General features: G+C 43.7%; 1 long non-coding RNA gene across 1 annotated transcript; it reads left to right on the top strand.

Moving 5' to 3' along the window:
• Positions 1-9,718: 9,718 nt before the first annotated feature.
• Positions 9,719-20,279, top strand: LOC142560684 (uncharacterized). Its single transcript, XR_012823410.1, has 4 exons — positions 9,719-9,859; positions 10,823-10,924; positions 14,458-14,547; positions 20,008-20,279. It is a non-coding gene; the product is annotated as an uncharacterized LOC142560684 (long non-coding RNA).

Raw genomic sequence — 20,279 nt, 5'->3', positions numbered from 1 at the left:
AAGATCTTGGGAGCCTGGCCTCACAGCTCATTGGCCCAGAAAGCAGTTCGAGCGCTTTGTCGCTACCTGAGGGCAACAGACTTTAGTGCCCGACTATAGACATCCTACACCTATGTTTTCTCTCTCTCCCTCTTTCACTCCCCATTCCCCTCCCCACATGTAGGGTAGCAAACTGGACTCGGTCTGGTTAACCTCCCTGCCTTTCCGTCTTCCCTTCTCTCTCTCTCTCTCTCTGGTGTTCCATTTGACTGTGGGTCACTATATGGGACTACATGTAGACTGCTTGCTACGTCGCGATGTAAGACCTACCTTTTCTCCAAATGTCTTGCATAGTTCGCCCGCGCTAAGCCAGAACCTACGCATCCTCGTCACTGCGCCACCTACGGTCGCCGTGGTCACTTCCTGGGAGGAACAATCCGTGAGTTGTCGTGTGCGTTCTGAGAGGAGCCCATGGCATCGATTGGTGACGGCAACAAACTTCAATGAAATGACATGAAAAACACACAAATGACAACGCGCAAGGGGTTAAGAGGGCGTTCATTTCTTTACGTTGCTGGATCTCCAGCGTCCTGCAGGCAATCGGGCGGCTACGGGAGATGCAGTTTAGGGGGCTCAGGAATAATTTTGATCGTTCGCCGTTCTCTGACGTGCACCGAATGTCGTGGTCCTCGAGTTCTTTCGCAATCGTCCCGATCGATATGAGGCCGCGTCGTGCGGGATTCGAACCGGCAACCGTTTGCACTGCAAAATAGGGCCTCGGCGAGTAAAGGGACAGAGACACTGGTGAGGTTTGCCCCACCACGACCAACAACAGGAAAAACAAACAAAAACGACAACGACGACAATGACAACAACGACGACGACGACGACGAAAACAACAACAGCAATAATCATGCTTAGACACTTTTTCAGGACGATGACAACGATCTCGATTGCCGCTTGTTTGAGTGGGACTTCATCGTAACTATGCCTTGAAAAATTTACTAATTTGATCTTTATCACATAATCCGCTTCGCATTGCGTTTTGCTTCCATTGGGCGCCATTCTAGCATCACTTTCGACGTGGGCATTCAAGTTCTGGGCAAAATACACTCGTCTCTCTATTTGGGAGGAATACTATGTTGTATGCCACTGCATTTCGATGCCAACCCTGGCGAAGAATTTTTCAGAAGCTGGTGCTGCTTTTGGAATTTATACTAAGGCTAATTGCTATTGCAATTTAGCCCTTTTTATCTGAAGAAAGAAAGATTACGTGTTTTAAGCCCTGACTTAATTCAGTTCTGCAATGCTTAAATGTGCCATCAGATAATCTGAAAGAAGCAAATTAAATAGATTCAGGTAAGTAAACTGATTATACTGCTCAATGTTGCGCACTGCCTGACGTCCATCACTGCTGTGTTGATCTCGGCCAGTGAAAATAACAGTACTGCCTCGAATATAAAATTTTTGATGGCTGGACACATAAGCGCAGCCGAAACATCCTTGATGTTAAATTATGGGGTTTTACGTGCCAAAACTTTCTGATTAGGAGGCACGCGGTAGTCGAGGACTCCGAAAATTCCGACCACCTGGGGTTAAAAAAATTGAATTATGGGGCTTTACGTGTCGAAACCACTTTCTGATTATGAGGCGCGCCGTAGTGGAGGACTCCGGAAATTTCGACCACCCTGGCTTCTTTAACGTGCACCTAAATCTAAGTACACGGGCGTTTTCGGCGCCACCGAAATGCGGCCGCCGTGGACGGGATTCGATCTCGCGACCTCGTGCTCAACAGCCCAACACCATAGCCACTGGGCAACCACGGCGGGTATCCTTGATGTCTATTGTGTCGCAACAGGCATGAACGCGGCGCTCCTACCCCAGCCAGAGTGTGCGTCAGCGAGAAGACCTGACAAGCAGCACGGCATACCTCTTTCTGCTTTCTTTCGATAACTTATGTTCGGCTAATGAGCAGGCATTTTGTATGCGGCGACAGAGTTTTGAGAGCAGTCCATCTCACTACACGTCCTTTTTTGAGGAATGCACTCGAACTCAAGGTCCTTTCTCCTGACGTCACCGGCCAAACAGCAAATTCTAGACATTTCAGCGCGGCAGAATGTGCACATGCACATTGATAACAGCTGCGCTCGTGCCTCAAACGCGAAGGAAATGCGTAATCACGTACAGGGGGCTCGCTTGACCGGCGAAGAAAGCTGGCGGGCCTGCGTGCGGATGTTTCCAACCCGCGGTGACATTTGGTAGCTTAAGAAAGTGGCTGGTATCGAGAAATGTCACGGTCCGGTGAACGTCAGACGACAGCATTGGTCTCAATAGATTGTTGTTCTAAAGTATACAACGGACCGATGTTGCTGAAATGGCGGCTTGGGTAAATGGCGGAGACGAAAACCGAACAGGTCCAAACCTATTCAGACGTCATTAAGGGTATCCAAACGCAAAGCACCACCAGGAGGATCTACGTGGAAGCTGCCATTTCACGGGCATTTCCAGCCTGAAAGCAGTCGATCCAAACGATACGTAAATTAAGAGTAAAAGAATACTATATATATATATATATATATATATATATATATATATATATATATATATATATATATATCGCATTTTGATACAGAAAGCGATGTGTGTTGATGTTCAAGCGTTTCCTTTTCCATTGTGGTTCGTGCATCATAGCCTCAGTTGGTTTTGCACCATAACAAACAAACAAACAAACAAACTAACTAACTAACCTTTTCTAAGGCTAAGCGTCCAGACAGCCTAATTTCCTTTCAGGCTCTTACAGGACAGGGAAGTGCATGTAGCGAAAATGGCGTTAAATCAGCTGTACTAAGCGTATACCTTTTGCTTGTTGTACGAAAGAGCACACATTTTCTGTTCACACAGACGTCATTTTGTAACCCAGTAAACATTTGTCGCAACGTAGTCTGTGTATGTGGGTTGTCCTAAACATTTTCGGCATCAAGAGTGAGGGAGTGGTTGACGTAACTAATCACATGTAACTTTGAACGCAGTCCCCTCGATTATCCACACACTTGGCCCCCAAGCAATGTTCCAGTACTTGAATCCCCGCATAAAAGAAAAGTTCCGTGATTAGGGTTCTTCACAGCGCTAACCTTCTCACCCTCACAGGGCCACGGCTCGAATGACATCACTATCAGTGAAAAGTTGAACCCCGGAGAGTGTTCTTTGTGCCTTACGTGTCGAGCTATGATCATGGGTATCATATATATATATATATATATATATATATATATATATATATATAAGCTGGAATGGATGGCGGCGGTCGCCATTCGCCCTAGGAGCTCGGTGGGAAAGCTCTCCCACTTCGTGGAAGACCTCCACATTTCGAAGCATATAGCATAATTCAGCGTTGACGTCCCACGGGCAATGACGAACCAGGACAGCGTAGTATCCTACATTGATGTTCTGTTCTGCCACTTCTAAAAAAGAAAGCCCACAAGCAGTAGGCCCCCTGAAATCAATAAAAGAATAGCCAAGTCTCTGCGTGCTCACCCAACGAACCGGCCCTTCTTTAATATTTCTTTTTGTCGGTGGAGAGGAAGGCTGTTTCCACTGCTTTGACTGCAATTCACTTTCAGAATGGAAGCGGTGCAATGAAGTGTCATCAACGATTACGAGCTGCAGTGAAAGTGGCGTGAAGAGCGCAGATTGTTCTGGGAGTCGGGTACACCGTGCACTTTTGCTAAACGAGTAAATAATTTAATCATATTTTACTCCGTATAGCCTGCCTATCGTGAAAGATGGGGAACAATACACACTAAGAGTCAGCGCCGTTCCGTCCATTCCAACTAGCCCAACATTTTTTCCTTACTGCGAGAGGGGATAACTAGAGATAGTGGGCTCACCATTTCAGATGACTAACAACACATCCAGATGACGTGCTCGTAGCATACCACGATGACGCAGAAGTAGCCTTCAATCATTTTATTGGAAAAAAAAATATTATTGGGCAAGTCGTGCAATCGAGGGTGCCTCTGCGGCTACAAGCTTGCCAACAGATGCATTTCTCCTTGTTTTCATATTGGGACATAGCCCAAGCATTACCACCATCGTTTCAGGTCAGTACGGAGCGGTCCAGGCAACTGGAAGCATCGGCAAACGTTAATCGTTTTCTTCAAATCGTGCAGATTCCGGGGCCAATTCGCTGCTGGTTGTACAGTCATAAAACGACCAGCTGTTTCATCCGATCAACTATACCAGCCCTCATCTTCAAGATTGCCACCATGGTAGCTACCGACTGCGCCTGCGTCATGGAATGGCGCTCTGATCGTCAAATCATGGACGCCCCCTCGCATCAGCTATAAAAGGAGCTGTAACAAGTGCGAAAATCGTCAGTACGGAGCGGTCCAGGCAACTGGAAGCATCGGCAAACGTTAATCGTTTTCTTCAAATCGTGCAGATTCCGGGGCCAATTCGCTGCTGGTTGTACAGTCATAAAACGACCAGCTGTTTCATCCGATCAACTATACCAGCCCTCATCTTTAAGATTGCCACCATGGTAGCTACCGACTGCGCCTGCGTCATGGAATGGCGCTCTGATCGTCAAATCATGGACGCCCCCTCGCATCAGCTATAAAAGGAGCTGTAACAAGTGCGAAAATCGTCAGTACGGAGCGGTCCAGGCAACTGGAAGCATCGGCAAACGTTAATCGTTTTCTTCAAATCGTGCAGGTAAATCAACTTGGATCTTTTCATAATAACCCACCAGAAGTGCCTGGATCGCTCCGTGACTGCTCTTTTAGCGCGTTTCTTTGACTGTCTGTCCAGTGCAAATTGCCTGTGATAATGACGGACAAGCCACCGACTACAATTAAGGAATTGGCAAAGTTGCTTACTGATCTATCAGGCAAGGTTGACTCGCATGGATCTACTCTGAGAGATGAGATGCAACAGATAAGGGAATCCCTTCATTTCTTGAACTCTCACTTTGAAAGTTTCAAGGCAGCAGTTGATGCTATGAAGAAAGAACAAGCGTTGCTAACAAAAGAAAATACTGAACTACGAAGTAAGCTTGAAAGCACCCGCTATGAAATAATTGAGCTGAAGCAATATACACGACAACAAAATTTGGAAATCAAGGGACTTCCCTTAAAACGAAACGAAAACCTCGTCGAAGTATTGACGTCTGTTTGTCAAAAGCATGACATTTCTGTTAGTGAAACAGACTTTGATGTGATTCATCGTGTTCCAAGTAAAGATAAGGATCGACCAAATGTTGTAGTTAAGTGCATGTCTCGTTCTATTCGTGAACGCATAATTAAAGGTTTCAAAAAGAAAAAGATAAGCCCTCAGGATTTTGGATACGATGGCTCAGCGAATGTGTACATTAACGAGCACCTCTGCCCCGAAATGAAAACACTGTTAGGGAAAGCTATCACCAGGAAAAAGACAAACAACTGGAAATTTGTCTGGGTAGCAAACGGAAAAATTCTCGCCCGAAAGGCTGAGAATGCACGGGTTGTCAATATTCGTAATGACAACGACCTATCACTTATTTGTTAGTTTTTTGCATTAACATGGCTACCATAGTTCAGTCTGCTAATGACTTCCTGAACAGTTCCTCTTGTTATACTTTAATTCACTGTAATGTTCGTAGCTTGCTCAAAAATATTGACAATCTTTGCTCTCTTCTGTCATTACATAATTTCCCGTTTGATGTTATTGCTACCTCCGAAACATGGCTGCGTTCAGACGAACTGTACCATATACCCGGATATGCATTCTTCTCCACTCCTCGAAGTACGGGAACTAGGGGTGGCGGCGTTGCACTATTTGTGAGGTCTTCTTTACCGTGCTCAGTCGTTAAAGAGTACTCTTACTCATACGCGAATGAATTTGATATGCTTGTTGTGAATTCTCAATGCTTCGTTGCAGCGGTAATTTATCGTGCTCCTAACAAGAACAAATCAGCTTTCATGCAACATTTTGAACATTTATTAGTTTATTTAACCAATATAAATAAACGAATAATAATATGTGGAGACTTTAACATTGATGCTATAAAGGAACATGACAGCGATTATTTTATTCTTGTTAGATCATATGGGTTCCATAACGTCATTAAAACCCCAACACGTATAACTTCACTGACATCGACACTGATCGATCATATATTGTGCAACTTTAACACCGATTCAAGCTGGTGTAATGTTTATGATTCGGCTGTAACAGATCACTCTGCTGCTGCCATCTTTTTTCATCGATCCACTCATTCTCAGGGCCATTCTCATATCTCTCATCGAGTTAACTATCCAGTATTACGTGAATGCCTTTGCTCTTTAACTATAGATGCGCAGACAAATTCAAATCAGCCATTTGACAGTTTTAGCAAAGCGTTGCGTGGTGCATTAGCGCAATCGTCAAGCACCTTCGAAAAAAGATATTATAGCACTCCTATCTGTCCCTGGATGACGAAAGGACTGCTAAAATTAATTAAAGATAAAGACTTTTGGCACACTAAAGTAAAGTCGCATAGGGGTAACAAATATTATGAACAAAAATTTCGTATAGCTCGAAATGTAGTAACTAGCGCTATACGTATTCGTAAAAAAGAGTATTACACAAATTTAATACTCCGTAATTCTGGTAATTCAAAGGCAACATGGCGCATTATCAACTCGGTAATTAAGCCATCGGTTACAGAATATACAATGCCAGACTTGAAAATCTTAGGAATATCTATGGAATCCTTAGTCTCGTCGTTTAACTCGTACTTCTGTACGATTGGCCAAGCAATATCTAATAACGTACCTCTTGTTTCAGCCATTACTTACCCAGAAAGGTCGACAAACTCATTTGGTTTTGTGGACATTACAGCGGAGGAGATAGTGTCTGTAGTTAACGGCATGCCATTCAAACATTCTACTGGTCACGATGGAATATCCACAGTGGCCTTAAAGCATTGCATTGATATATTGTGCATGCCATTAGAAAAAATATTCAATCTCTCTTTCTATACTGCTACATATCCAGATTTACTAAAGATCGCTAAGGTTATTCCAATTTACAAAAATGGGGACCATAACTTATTAGAAAACTACCGTCCTATATCCGTCTTAAGTTGCTTAAACACAGTCTTTGAAAAACTTATCGTCCAACGAATCACTTCATTTCTTGAACGTGAATCCATTTTATCTTATTGCCAGCACGGTTTTCGAGCTGAACGATCGACAAGCACAGCGGTATTAGCTCTGTCTGACTACATAAATTCTAACTTGAACAACAACAAAAGTGTCCTAGGCATATTTCTAGATGTGAGGAAAGCGTTTGACACTGTGGATCATGACATACTACTAAATAAGTTAGAATGCTATGGTTTCCGAGGTCTAACTCTTCATTTTTTCCGCAGCTATCTCAATAACAGAAAACAACTAGTTTCCATTGCAAATACCAAATCCGACGTTTCTGGCATTGTTACAGGGGTCCCACAAGGGTCAGTACTAGGACCAATATTTTTTTCTTTATTTGTAAACGATCTTCCTGATACCTTAGAAAACTTTTCTGCTGTGATGTATGCAGACGACACTGTTCTACTTTGTGCGCTAGACTCCTTGGACAAAACATTTCAAGTGGCTAATAATGAACTTCGGAGTGTTAACCAGTGGTTCGCGTCAAATAAGCTAACTCTGAATATCAAGAAAACTAAATATATTCTCTTTACTTCTTCGTGGAAAGCACCACTAAAAGACTGTCATTCGCTTTCTCTAAACCATAATATCCTTGAGCGGGTGAGTTCAATTCTATATTTGGGTGTCACACTAGACGAGCATCTTCATTGGAAGCCTCACATTGCATTGCTGTGTAAAAAGTTGAGCAAGGCTTGTTTTATGCTGTATAAATGCCGTTATTACTTCGACACTGCCACACTGAGAACAATTTACTTTAGCATATTCCATAGCCATCTATCCTACTGTATTGCATCTTGGGGTAATACGTACGTTTCATACGTTGAACCTATCATACTTCTTCAAAAAAGGGCCTTGCGATTTATGACTTTTTCGGACTACAATGCTAAATCAATGCCGCTGTTTCAAAGTTTAAATATACTGCCTTTTAATTTATTACTGAATCTTAAAACTATATTGCATACTCATAACAGCATAACCACTAACTGTCCTTTGAGCGTATCACATTTTTTACATTCCAGAAGCAATACACGCAGCGCACTTAAGGGAAATTTTCTCTTGCCAAAAATGCATAATGTATATGGAAGGCGAAGGTTAAGCAACACTGGAGCACTCCTATGGAACAGCTTACCAACAGAAGTGAAACAAGCAAAATGTTTTTCACTATCAGTGAAAACCCATTATCACTCACTACTATTATCTGCATAGTTTTCATCTGGATTGCGTACACATGTTTACCCTATTCACTTGCAGTGTATAATTTACTAAATACAAATTCCTTTCTGTCGGTTTCTCGTGGCTAATACACGTACCCTGCCTTGTGTTCTAATTGAATGTTTATGTATATATGACTTACTTATACTTCTTCGTATTGATGGTAAGATTGTGAATTAATAACTAGCATGGATCCCAACTAGCCTTGAGCTAGGGATCCAGATGTCCTGTACAACATTTCCTGTGTACTTTCCATTTTGAATAAACTTCAATTTCAATTTCAATTTCTAGGGCATGAGGTGGTGGCGAGCTCATAAAGCCGAATTTTCGCCACTGCTCCTAGGAAATGAAACTGCGCACAACTGCTGTTCCGAGACTGTACACTGCCTTTAGACTCTTCGAAGTCACCCCGGCGTGCGTGTGTGGTTGCGAAGGACGGAGACCCAGATTATGTTGGGATATTTCTGCAGTGTGCAAGCAATTCACCTAAAAGAAAATACCGAACACTGCGAACAGATATAGGACTCGACGTAATAGTTCTGAGAAAACACGCAAGAAGGAGAGAAGTACTTGATAAAGTCAAAATCGGACATCCACCCAATCGTAGCAGTTGCTACAATGGAAACCCATATGAGTTCTTTGAAAGAAATGCCTCGCAGTTGAAGAAAAATTAGTACCGGACCAGGACGAATTCTTCACCTGCGAGGCTTTTCTTTCAAGGAACCCGTATGTGTTTTTATTGTAGTAACTGTTACCATTGCGTGGATGTCTGACTTTCCCTTTATTAGATGTAGGACTCTTAGCATTCGAAAACACTCTCATAGGAAGAAACACTGTGGGCCACACTAGGTACACTAACCAAGCGCGCGAAATCGATCATGAAGGTTTCATCGATACTCATTGGGAAAAGGCAATAACATTCGAACATGTTTGATGGTGGAGTCAGTCTACGGGAAGATACTTTCTTCAAGGCACCAATACTTTTTGTTGTCCAATTCTACTACATTAGAATACAAAAAAAATGTATTGAAACAATCTGCAAGAGAGGGAACATGTATGTGTATTCAAGGCGTACAAACGAATCTCGCCCGTAAAGGAGACATGTGGATTTACTCTTTCTGCCGAGTCAGCAGGCGGTGGCTGTAACGTTCGTGCGTGAACACGCGCGAAAAGTCTGCACAATATAATACAACGCGGCAACAAAGCATGCACGCGAAACGAGGCGCTGAGAGAAACGTCGTGCAGACCTTTTTGTTCGATGCAATAACATTTGCTCGTAAACGAGGCGCCTTCTATTGCGCTAGTATCGTTAGATGTGGTTTAATTTTCCACTCGCTTTTCATACGCCCCTTTGAGGGTGAATTTCGCTTTTTCATAACCCCGCAGCAGCGTCGAGAACAGGCGGTGCGGCTAGGGTAGGGATCACGTCAAGCACATTCGCACTTCAGCATTTCTACAGGACACTGCGCAGTTTGCAGCAGAGCGGGCTCGAAGGAAAGGTCAGTCGCGAGAATGCAACGCTACTTTTTCCTTGCAAGGCTAATAGTTTGTAACTGTAACGTGAGGCCTATAGACTTTTAGCCCTAATACTTGTGGTGGTGCTCATAGAGTTTAATACAATTAGGAGAGGGAACCGTGTTGCTAGTGTCTGCGGGAGCTGCGAGCAGAGCAGTTCTGTCAGGATGGGAATGAGGGGTGGCGCACGAATTTGCATAAACTTCGTCATTCCGGCATTCGATGGCTTCGCGACATTTCAAGGTGACCATTCTTTTAAAAAAGAAAGTACCGCGTTGCAAATAATTAAATCAAGATTATTAAAATTGTCCAAAGGCAGGATTCGAACACAGAAGCCTGACATACCAACCAGTACGTCGCGAATTAATTTAAAGAAGTTCTTTAGTGCAACTACAGTTCATTCAATTTCTCGATTCGATTTCGATTTATCGTAGAAGTAGCGGCCATCTCGTTGACAAATTTAGCTTAAAGGTTAGAATTGTTCTGTGCGCCAGAGGTAATTTAAGAAAATCAGTTCAGCTAAAAAAAACCCCTTGTAGCTCGAGGATGTTGCATAGTGACTTTTCCAACACTTCGACGAGTTTGACAAATGTCGCGGCTGCTGTTCGTGTAAGACGTCGTTACTGTAGTAAAACCCCTAGTAAAACAACATCATCGTTTAACTCGCAACAATTGTAGATAATATTTGACGATTCACAATATCTCCAGTAGGCACGTCAAGAATCGCTGAAGTCGATCGGATTATGAAAAAGTTACATGTTAGTGCTGCGTAATAAATGTTCGTGTTGTTTAAGTTCAACTTTGATGATGTAATGCAGTTGAAGATGAAGTACGAGCCTGATGTATACGTACAAGGACTATACAAATACCTACTTTTATGTGTATGCAAATGAGGAGTATATTTAAAATGCAGGTCAGTTTTCGACTATTTTCTCATGTGTGCACAGAATATCTCTGTGATGAAAAAAGGCCTGAAAATGACACTGCTGCTGTGGGCTTTTGTGGGAAGCCTCTTCTTCGTTCCCGCATTGAAGACAATGGCTGAAGCGGTATGAAACCGACTTTTCCTTTCTTCTCACGTATTTGTGCGCATTTGGGGGCCGAACTTATCAATTTTCGAAAAGTATTTTGCTTACCAAATTGCCATTTGCAATTAGCACCAAGCCAGAGGTAATCTACAAAATCACGATGGCTAGCATGGCTAGTTTTTTCGCGTACGCGTGCCTTGTTTTCCGCATACTGTTTAATTCTGAGCATTTTCGGCAAGGCGCAGTAAAATAAGAAACACACACATAATATATATATATATATATATATATATATATATATATATATACAGAACAGGCACGTATCCAAGCCCCCCCTCCCCCTGAAATTAAGACGCATACGCCTACCCACCCCGTCACCGCCCACGCCGCCATTTCTCACACACATTCTTAAGGCACCGCCAAATCAATGTTGAGGCTTGACAGCTATTCGGCGGTCAACATTTTGCTGCCTTTCTCACTCCTTTTAGATGCCCGCAGTTATCGGCGTCTCCTGGGATGTTATGGCCAGTTTCCTCATCAATTCGGTGCCCGCGCGATTAACTCGAGATGTATTTAGTTGTCACCGTCTATTCAAAGGTCACGCCCATTGTTGTTGCTTCGTATATTCAACCTTCCTCGTTTAGACTGATCCAGAGGCCAGGATTCAGTTCGTGGTCAGCTGGTCTTTGTGCACGTGGAGCGAGTTGCGGCCAGAGAAAATACCAATTGCATTTAACTTTTCTTTTTGTTTCTTTATTTCCTCGAGTGACGGCTCTCCGCGACGCTGACAGATCCTCGGAACAATATGCCCGTGATATGGGTTAGATAAGGTGGAAAATAAAATGATGCGAGACAGCATCCATCGTCAATCCCTGCAATAACCCTTAAACTCATAAGCGATATGACAGTCACCCGTTAATTTGTCTGCTTTTTCCCTAATTCTACAACTCTTTTCGTGCAAAATTGCCAACTGGAAACAATAGTCGCAAGGATTTGAGAAATTAAGGGATCTCCTAAGGAAGAGAGCCAAGGCAACAGCCAAACAGGAAGGAAAAGCGTAAATTAACAATTGTAACCGTTGTTTATGATAATACTTATGGATCAACGTCTTTTTCTGTAAAAAGGAAGTAGAGGACAATTCCGTGTGTTCTGAATGACGCTTCTACAGTTATGATTAGAGCCGCCTAACGGAGCCACTTCTCTGCTGTGCTTATGTGGATGTTTTTCTAACCTTCCGCGGTGGGCGCAGTACGTGCAGAATCGCAGCTTCCTGCGCCATACGCGGTTGCACGCGATTGGCGGCCACGCATCGTTACGTAACTTCCCATATAACAACACGAGTCGGTTGTGGCACTTGTTAGAGCAGTAAACGAGGGATCCAAAACAACTGTGATTGTTCCGAAAATATATATTTCTGTATATTTCTTCCAGAGCTAATTCAAAAATTGGAGGACGCTTAAGCTTCGCCTTCAAGAGTGGAACGCGACAGCGTTCCCGTCGACCCGCCAAGGGGTGTAAGACAATGGGCTACGGCGCAGCGACTACGCGCCCCGTATCGGACGCGGTGAGCGTCGAGCAACGCAGCGTTCGGCGCGACAACGAAATGTGCGCCTGAGCAAGCGACGCACGCCTGAGCCTTGGAAACAGCTCGTTTCTAAGGCAACACCGCGTTCACTAGAGGCGCTTTTGTACAGCTTTGAAGCATCGAACTCGTGGCTCAGTGGTAACGTCTCCGTCTCACACTCCGGAGACCCTGGTTCGATTCCCACCCAGCCCATCTTGGAAGTTGCTTTTTATTTATGAAGTGCCTGCCGTGATTTATCGCTCACGGCCAACGCCGCGGACGCCGACACCGACGCCGACAACACCGGCTTTTCTGCGACACGAGCTCCTTAACGCTATCGCGTTAAAAAGCGCTACTATAGTCGGATACAACTTAGGAGCAAGCTTTAGCTCGGACTCCCTCGGACGCGGCCTATTCAAATACATGTAAAACGCATAAACGTTTTTTTGGGATAGCCCTTGGACCGATTTTAATAAAGTGTGTTGGATTTGAGAGAGACAGCTAAACTATAGTGACTGTCGGAGGCGGAATTTCGATTTAGGGCCTGAATTTTGTTAAAAAGATTTTCAAATATTCGACAGTTTGAAAAAAAAAATAGAAGCAAGAAGTTTACAAATCCATAGGTCTGCATCAAGAACAGATATTGCATTTCTGTAAACGGCATCCATTAGACCATTCAAAGCGGACGAATGTTATATGTCATTTTATATTTTATGTGAATTTGTTACGCTATATTTACAAGGGTTCTGCAAAAGCTGTATTTCCATTTTACTATATTTTTTTTAGATTCATGTGTAACATATCAATTTTGTATGCTTTAGACGTACTATTAGGTGCAATTTACAGAATTGTGACATCATTTCTTGTTGCCGAAAGACAGAGTTGCAAACTTGATAGTCTCGTTTTCGGACAATTTTCGATTTTTGCCAATTTTTAATAAAACATTGACAATCTAAAGGAAAAATTCGAAGCCGACAGTCACTGGAGTTTAAGTTTTTCTTTCAAATCCAACAAAGCTTGTCAAATTTGGTGCAGTGGTTGCTGAGAAAAACGAATTCTCCTTTTACATTACATATACTTACATAGGAGCACCCGAGCTAAACCTTCCACTTAAGTCTGCAATGAAGCCCCGCCCGCGCCCTCATAACCGCCAGCCACTGCTCCTCCGCGAGGCTGCAAATAATTCGTACTTCAAAGTTTTTCTGTTACCCAAATAAGGTGGTACCTATAAAAATAAAATTATTAGCGCGTAATTTTATACCTTTCCCCTCGCCTATTATAGTGGAATGGCGAATGCCTAATTCATTATTGAACTGCAATAACATGCTCGCTTCGCTGTAACTATTCGTTGTGAAGTTTCACTTCAGTTGGCAGTGAAGTTTCATGAGTAAAACGGGTTCAGCAGTGAAATGAACTGCACAGCAGATTTTGAAGAGCGAAATGCTTAGATTCCATACATTTTGTCCCTGTCTGTTGCACACCTCATTGCTTCCGCCGATGAAAAGACTCTTGAAGAATAGCAGACGCTCCGGAGGTATCAAGTACGACGCCATATTGAAAAGGCAGCATGACGACGATTTTGTTTGCTTATGTGATGGCTGACGGAGTAACACTACTCCGCGCATTCCGTGTGCCTTTTTTGTCAACTGCTGTTTCTTAAAGTTCTATTCTACTAAAGCAATATTTATGTTACACGTTCGCTTCTGTACTTGTTCTTGGCAGTGTTATTCCTGCGTTTCTTTCCTGCGCGAGTCCATTTGACGTGGTTCTTTGTTTGCCAAGTAAGGGAAAGGCGTATCGCACAGGCGTACCTGTAAAATACACCCTATTTCATTTCTCTTTTGTGGGTTTACGCGTTTTTATGGCGAATGCTGGGCGCTATTCATATTTGTAATAGTAATGGTACCCCCCCCCCCCCTCATTTGCACAGAAAAGTTACCTTGGGATCAGCACTTTTTGAAATGACGCTCATGTTTGTTCTTTTCTAAAGCGAGGGATGACAACACCGGAGCCTCGGCTACCAAGAGAGCGCAAGACTGTGGAAGGCTTTTGGCAATCATGTAGCAATTTATCACAGGTGGTAAGCATTGTATTACATGGTTCAACGTGGCCGTGGTAGCTAAAGTATTTGCCGCAGGCGGTGTTGTCCGTCTCGGACTGGGCCTTCAATTGCTACGCTTGCAGGATTATCGAGAGGAAAATTAGCGCATTCCATATTTTGCGTTATTACAACGTTCTGGGCATGAAAACCCTGGTAAAAATTAACTAGCGGGCCTCAAAGCGTATGAATAAAGCACTAAACTACTTGCCGCTGGAATAGTTACTTCACACTTATCAGGACGTATTGAGACGGGGGACCAAAACATTTCATTTTATGAAAGCAGTAACACATTGTAGTACTGCACTACGATAGAAGTTCTACGAACCTGCTTCGGTTTCGATTCCCGGGAGGTGCAGGCTTGGTGACGCAGAATGTGGTCACGTGGCAGCGGGACATCACAGCGCTTTGCCATAGCACTCGCTCCATCGTCTGCTGTGCTGCTATTCGTTGCGCGTTCCGATGTCTCAGCTTAGCAGACAACCGAGAGAGTATAGACCCCCTATGTAAGTGGACGACCCACCTTTAACGCGGTCTGCTTATATAGTGAGCTCTTCAGCGCTTTCCAGCGAATCATGCATTCTACCTCTACGGAACGTTTGTTCGCAACTAGAGCGGTAAATATATCGTGCGTATTGCGTTTTTTTTCCTCTTCTTTTACGTGTCCTTCATTTGCGCTGCGGTTGTCGGACGCACCTACGGAAGAGCGACGAAGCAGCGATTATAGGACGGGCAGGACGAGTCAACATCCGCAATGTATCCGTCACTATACCATCAGTATGTATCCGCCACTATACTGATGGGCGACTTCAATGCCAAGGTAGGCAAGAAGCAGGCTGGAGACAAGTCAGTGGGGGAATTTGGCGTAGGCACTAGCAATAACAGGCGAGAGTTATTAGTAGACTTTGCAGAACAGAATAATAAGCGGATAACGAATACCTTATTCCGCAAGCGGGATAGCCGAAACTGGACGTGGAGAAGCCCGAATAACGAGACTAGAAATGAAATAGACTTCATACTCTGCGCTAACCCTGGCATCATACAAGATGTGGACGTGCTCAGCAAGGTGCGCTGCAGTGACCATAGGATGGTAAGAACTCGAATTAGCCTAGACCTGAGGAGGGAACGGAAGAAACTGGTACATAAGAAGCCGATCAATGAGTTAGCGGTAAGAGGGAAAATAGAGGAATTCCAGATTAAGCTACAGAACAGGTATTCGGCTCAAACTCAGGAAGCGGAACTTAGTGTTGAAGCAATGAACGACAATCCTGTGGGCATCATTAAGGAGTGTGCAGTAGAAGCCGGTGGTAACTCCGTTAGACAGGATACCAGTAAGCTATCGCAGGAAACGAAAGATCTGATCAAGAAACGCCAATGTATGAAAGCCTCTAACCCTACAGCTAGAATATAACTGGCAGAACTTCCGAAGTTAATCAACAAGCGTAAGACAGCGGACATAAGGAACTAGAATATGGATAGAATTGAACAGGCTCTCAAGAACGGAGGAAGCCTAAAAGCAGTGAAGAAGAAACTAGGAATAGGCAAGAATCAGATGTGTGCGTTAAGAGACAAAGCCGGCAATATCGTTACTAATATGGATGAGATAGTTCAAGTGGCTGAGGAGTTCTATAGAGATTTACACAGTACCAGTGGCACCCACGGCGATAGTGGAAGAGAGAATAGCCTAGAGGAAATCTAAATCCCACAGGTAACGCAAGAAGAAGTAAAGAAAGCCTTAGGAGCTATGCAAAGGGGGAAGGCAGCTGGGGAGGATCAGCTAACAGCAGATTTGTTGAAGGATGGTGGACAGATTGTTCTAGAGAAACTGGTCACCCTGTATACGCAATGCCTCATGACCTCAAGCGTACCGGAATCTTGGAAGAACGCTAACATAATCCCAATCCATAAGAAAGGAGACGCCAAAGACTTCAAAAATAATAGAGCGATCAGCTTACTATCCGTTGCCTACAAAGTATTTACTAAGGTAATCGCAAATAGAATCAGGAACACCTTAGACTTCCGTCAACCAAAGGACCAGGCAGGATTCCGTAAAGGCTACTCAACAATAGACCATATTCACAGCATCAATCAGATGATAGAGAAATGTGCGGAATATAACCAACCGTAATATGTAGCTTTCATCGATTACGAGAAAGCGTTTGATTCTGTCGAAACCTCAGCAGTCATGGAGCCATTACGGAATCAGGGTGTAGACGCGCCGTATGTAAAAATACTGAAAGATATCTATAGCGGCTGCACAGCCACCGTAGCCCTCCATAAAGAAAGCAACAAAATCCCAATAAAGAAAGGAGTCAGGCAGGGAGATACGATCTCTCCAATGCTATTCACAGCGTGTTTACAGGAGGTATTCAAAGACCTAGATTGGGAAGAATTTGGGATAAGAGTTAATGGAGAATACCTTAGTAACTTGCGATTCGCTGATGATATTGCCTTGCTTAGTAACTCAGGGAACCAATTGCAATGCATGCTCACTGAGCTGGAGAGGCAAAGCAGAAGGGTGGGTCTAAAATTCCTCTGCAGAAAACTAAAGTAATGTTTAACAGTCTCGGTAGACAACAGCAGTTTACGATAGGTAGCGAGGCACTGGAAGTAATAAGGGAATACATCTACTTAGGGCAGGTAGTGACCGCGGATCCGGATCATGAGACTGAAATAATCAGAAGAATAAGAATGGATTGGGGTGCGTTTGGCAGACATTCTCAGATCATGAACAGTAGGTTGCCATTATCCCTCAAGAGAAAAGCGTATAACAGCTGTGTCTTACCAGTACTCACGTACGGAGCAGAAACCTGGGGGCTTACGAAAAGGGTTCTACTTAAATTCAGGACGACGCAACGAGCTATGGAAAGAAGAATGATGGGTGTAAAGTTAAGGGATAAGAAAAGAGCAGTTTGGGTGAGGGAACAAACGCGAGTTAATGACATCTTAGTTGAAATCAAGAAAACGAAATCGGCATTGGCAGGACATGTAATGAAAAGGGAAGATAACCGATGGTTATTAAGGGTTACGGACTGGATTCCAAGGGAAGGGAAGCGTAGCAGGGGGCGGCGGAAAGTTAGGTGGGCGGATGAGATTAAGAAGTTTGCAGGTGCGACATGGCCACAATTAGTACATGAGCGGGGTAGTTGCAGAAGTATGGGAGAGGCCTTTGCCCTGCAGTGGGCGTAACCAGGCTGATGATGATGATGATGAGGTATCCGTTTGCTAAATGTTTAAGGGGTGGGGGGGGGGTGCACGAGATTCGTAACTGTCCAATGTCGCTGTCCTGCGCTGGTCTGTGAAGTCGTAGGCGGGACATTATATAGGGGCCTATGTGAAAGCCGCAGGAACCACGCGAGGTATCTGTTGTACGAGATTATAGCCTCAAAACTGCCTGAAAGGGAACTATTTTTGACGCGCAGGTTCCTGGTCACACTGTCTATATTCGGTGCCAACATAAGAATAACAATGAAAAAATGGTATGCGCGCTGTGCAACTCAAACACAAATTGCAAAAATGCTTCAGCCAATTAGGTTCTTTAACTTCACTGACGGCAAGGGTTTTGCGTGCTTAAAGAGGCAGCTTTCCCCGCACAGATCACTCTAAGAGGCACTGTTCTTTTTATTCACAAGTTTTAGAGTTTGCTTACAAAAAACCAGAAGGGTCAGGACTAAAGGCGCTAGCATGCGCCTGACTTAGGCCCTGACCCCTGTACAATATGCACTCCAGCGAAGCAATCAGGACAGCGTAAGAATGAGGAGAAAAGAAAAAAAAATGTAGGGAGGCGGATTTGAACAAATAATTCATGAGCAAAGATCGAGAAAAAAATTATACACTGCAAGCTAAGAAAAACAAGCACACGATGTGCAACCAAAAAGCACATCGGAATGAAACCGGAAGGTCTCGGGCAAATTTGTGGGGGATGCTGATATCGTCTGTAAACGAAAGCTAATATTTTAGATTGAAACAACAAACTTTTATTTTTCACAATCAGCCTAGCATTTACATCGGCAAACCAAAGTCATTAACCCATCAGCGGACTTCTGCTGGCTTCGTAACCTCGTAGAGGGAATCTGGCGCCACCGTCTATGGGAGCTTTCTCTAAGGGGCGCTGTGCTGTCATGGGAATGACGGCATATGTGTATCTGCGATGCTTGTGTTGGCTGGTTTTGTAACAGGCTTCGTCTAAAACTTGGATACTGCTATCAGAACTAACGAGTGCTTAAAGTAAAATCTTCTGAAAAGGTTTTCATTTAACCATATTACATCGTCCACTGAAGTTTACCCAGCTACAATGCATTAACCCTTATGTAATACAACCCCTTATGTAATACCCCGTTACGGGGTCTTTAAGGAATAAAAATGAAATGAAATAACCAAGCGAAGAAAAGCGAGAGCAGACAACAAACTGTTCCAAAGCGAGCGCGAATCTTGTCTGTTCTCCAACTTAAGCAGACTGCTGACGCTTTCTACATTTAATATAATTGTACATGTAATAAAACGTTTCCATTATTAAACAAAACATCTTTTTGTGTAATAATAAAGCTAAATGACCTTTTCACGTGAGAGTGAATCATTGTGACAGACGGAAGGGTGCTTGCTGGCGCGACTTCAAGGTGTCCTGGCTCTCCGGGAAGGATCCCAATCCGAAGTCACAATATACCGGCATTCCCATGCATACCACAGCGAAGTAATGCCAGTTGTGCTTCTAGGTAATATAATTACCTAGAAGCTGCTAGAAACGCTACTGTAGGCTACGTGTAGATTGTTGCGTGTCTAAATATGAATTTTGAGAGGACAAGCTCAACGTCGCGTAATGATACATTAAGAATTACAAGGTTAATAGAAAAAAAATGGCCGTTGACCTGCCATATAAGGCGTAGTACAGATAATCGGCGGTCTTTAAGAGTTGGGGAATTGGTGGCAGCGGGAAAGAACCGCAGTCGCAGAACACTAGCGAACTAAGGGGTGTGACCGAAGAGAAAGATAAAAAAGATATTTATTGAAGAGAACAAATAAGAAATGATCTCTGTGTTGCTTCTTGTGGAATTCCTGGTGGAATTTAGATTTGTTGCTGAACACCTTCGCAGGAAAATGGCCGGGAGTGGTCGCATAGAAAATTTGCCGGAAGGGAATGCAGTATAGGCTATAAAGGAAATACTGAAGAGAGATATTTTGGTAGGGGACCTGCGCTCTGCACTATACTTGAAATACATTAATTATGATAATGATAATAGAAGTTGACCACATCCATGGTGAATAGAATAGCAAGTTTAAAAAAGTTCTGGGAGCCTTCGTTTTCTGTTCTTGAGCAGAAGTTTGTTTTGCGTGACCTTTTCGAGCATTATACGAATGATGGTACAAACATACGCACTGCCCTCATATGCAAATGTGCTGCGGTATTCTCACTGTTGCCGTTTTGCGTTTTGTTTGTCGTCGCAGTGCTCAAGGGACGCTGACTGCTGCGACCTGTGGCTTTGCATAAACAAGCGGTGCCACGTTTAGTAGCCATCGATGGAAAATCCGGGGTTAACCACCGAGGGCAGCTCAGAAAGTGGGGCTCCCGCTGGGCGAAAAACAATTGGGGATATCTTCCAAACTAACCTGAAAATGGCTTACAACCTCGTCGACACCATACGACACTTGTTCTTTCTTCATGCCCGATAGTTACATGCTACAGTGGGCACGCCCTGAATAAAATATTTGAAAGTGTC

The sequence above is a fragment of the Dermacentor variabilis genome, chromosome 10 (assembly GCF_050947875.1).
Source record: "Dermacentor variabilis isolate Ectoservices chromosome 10, ASM5094787v1, whole genome shotgun sequence".
NCBI lineage: Eukaryota > Metazoa > Arthropoda > Arachnida > Ixodida > Ixodidae > Dermacentor > Dermacentor variabilis.
Note: the sequence above shows the minus strand (reverse complement) of the source record. Positions and strands in the feature narration are given on the sequence as shown.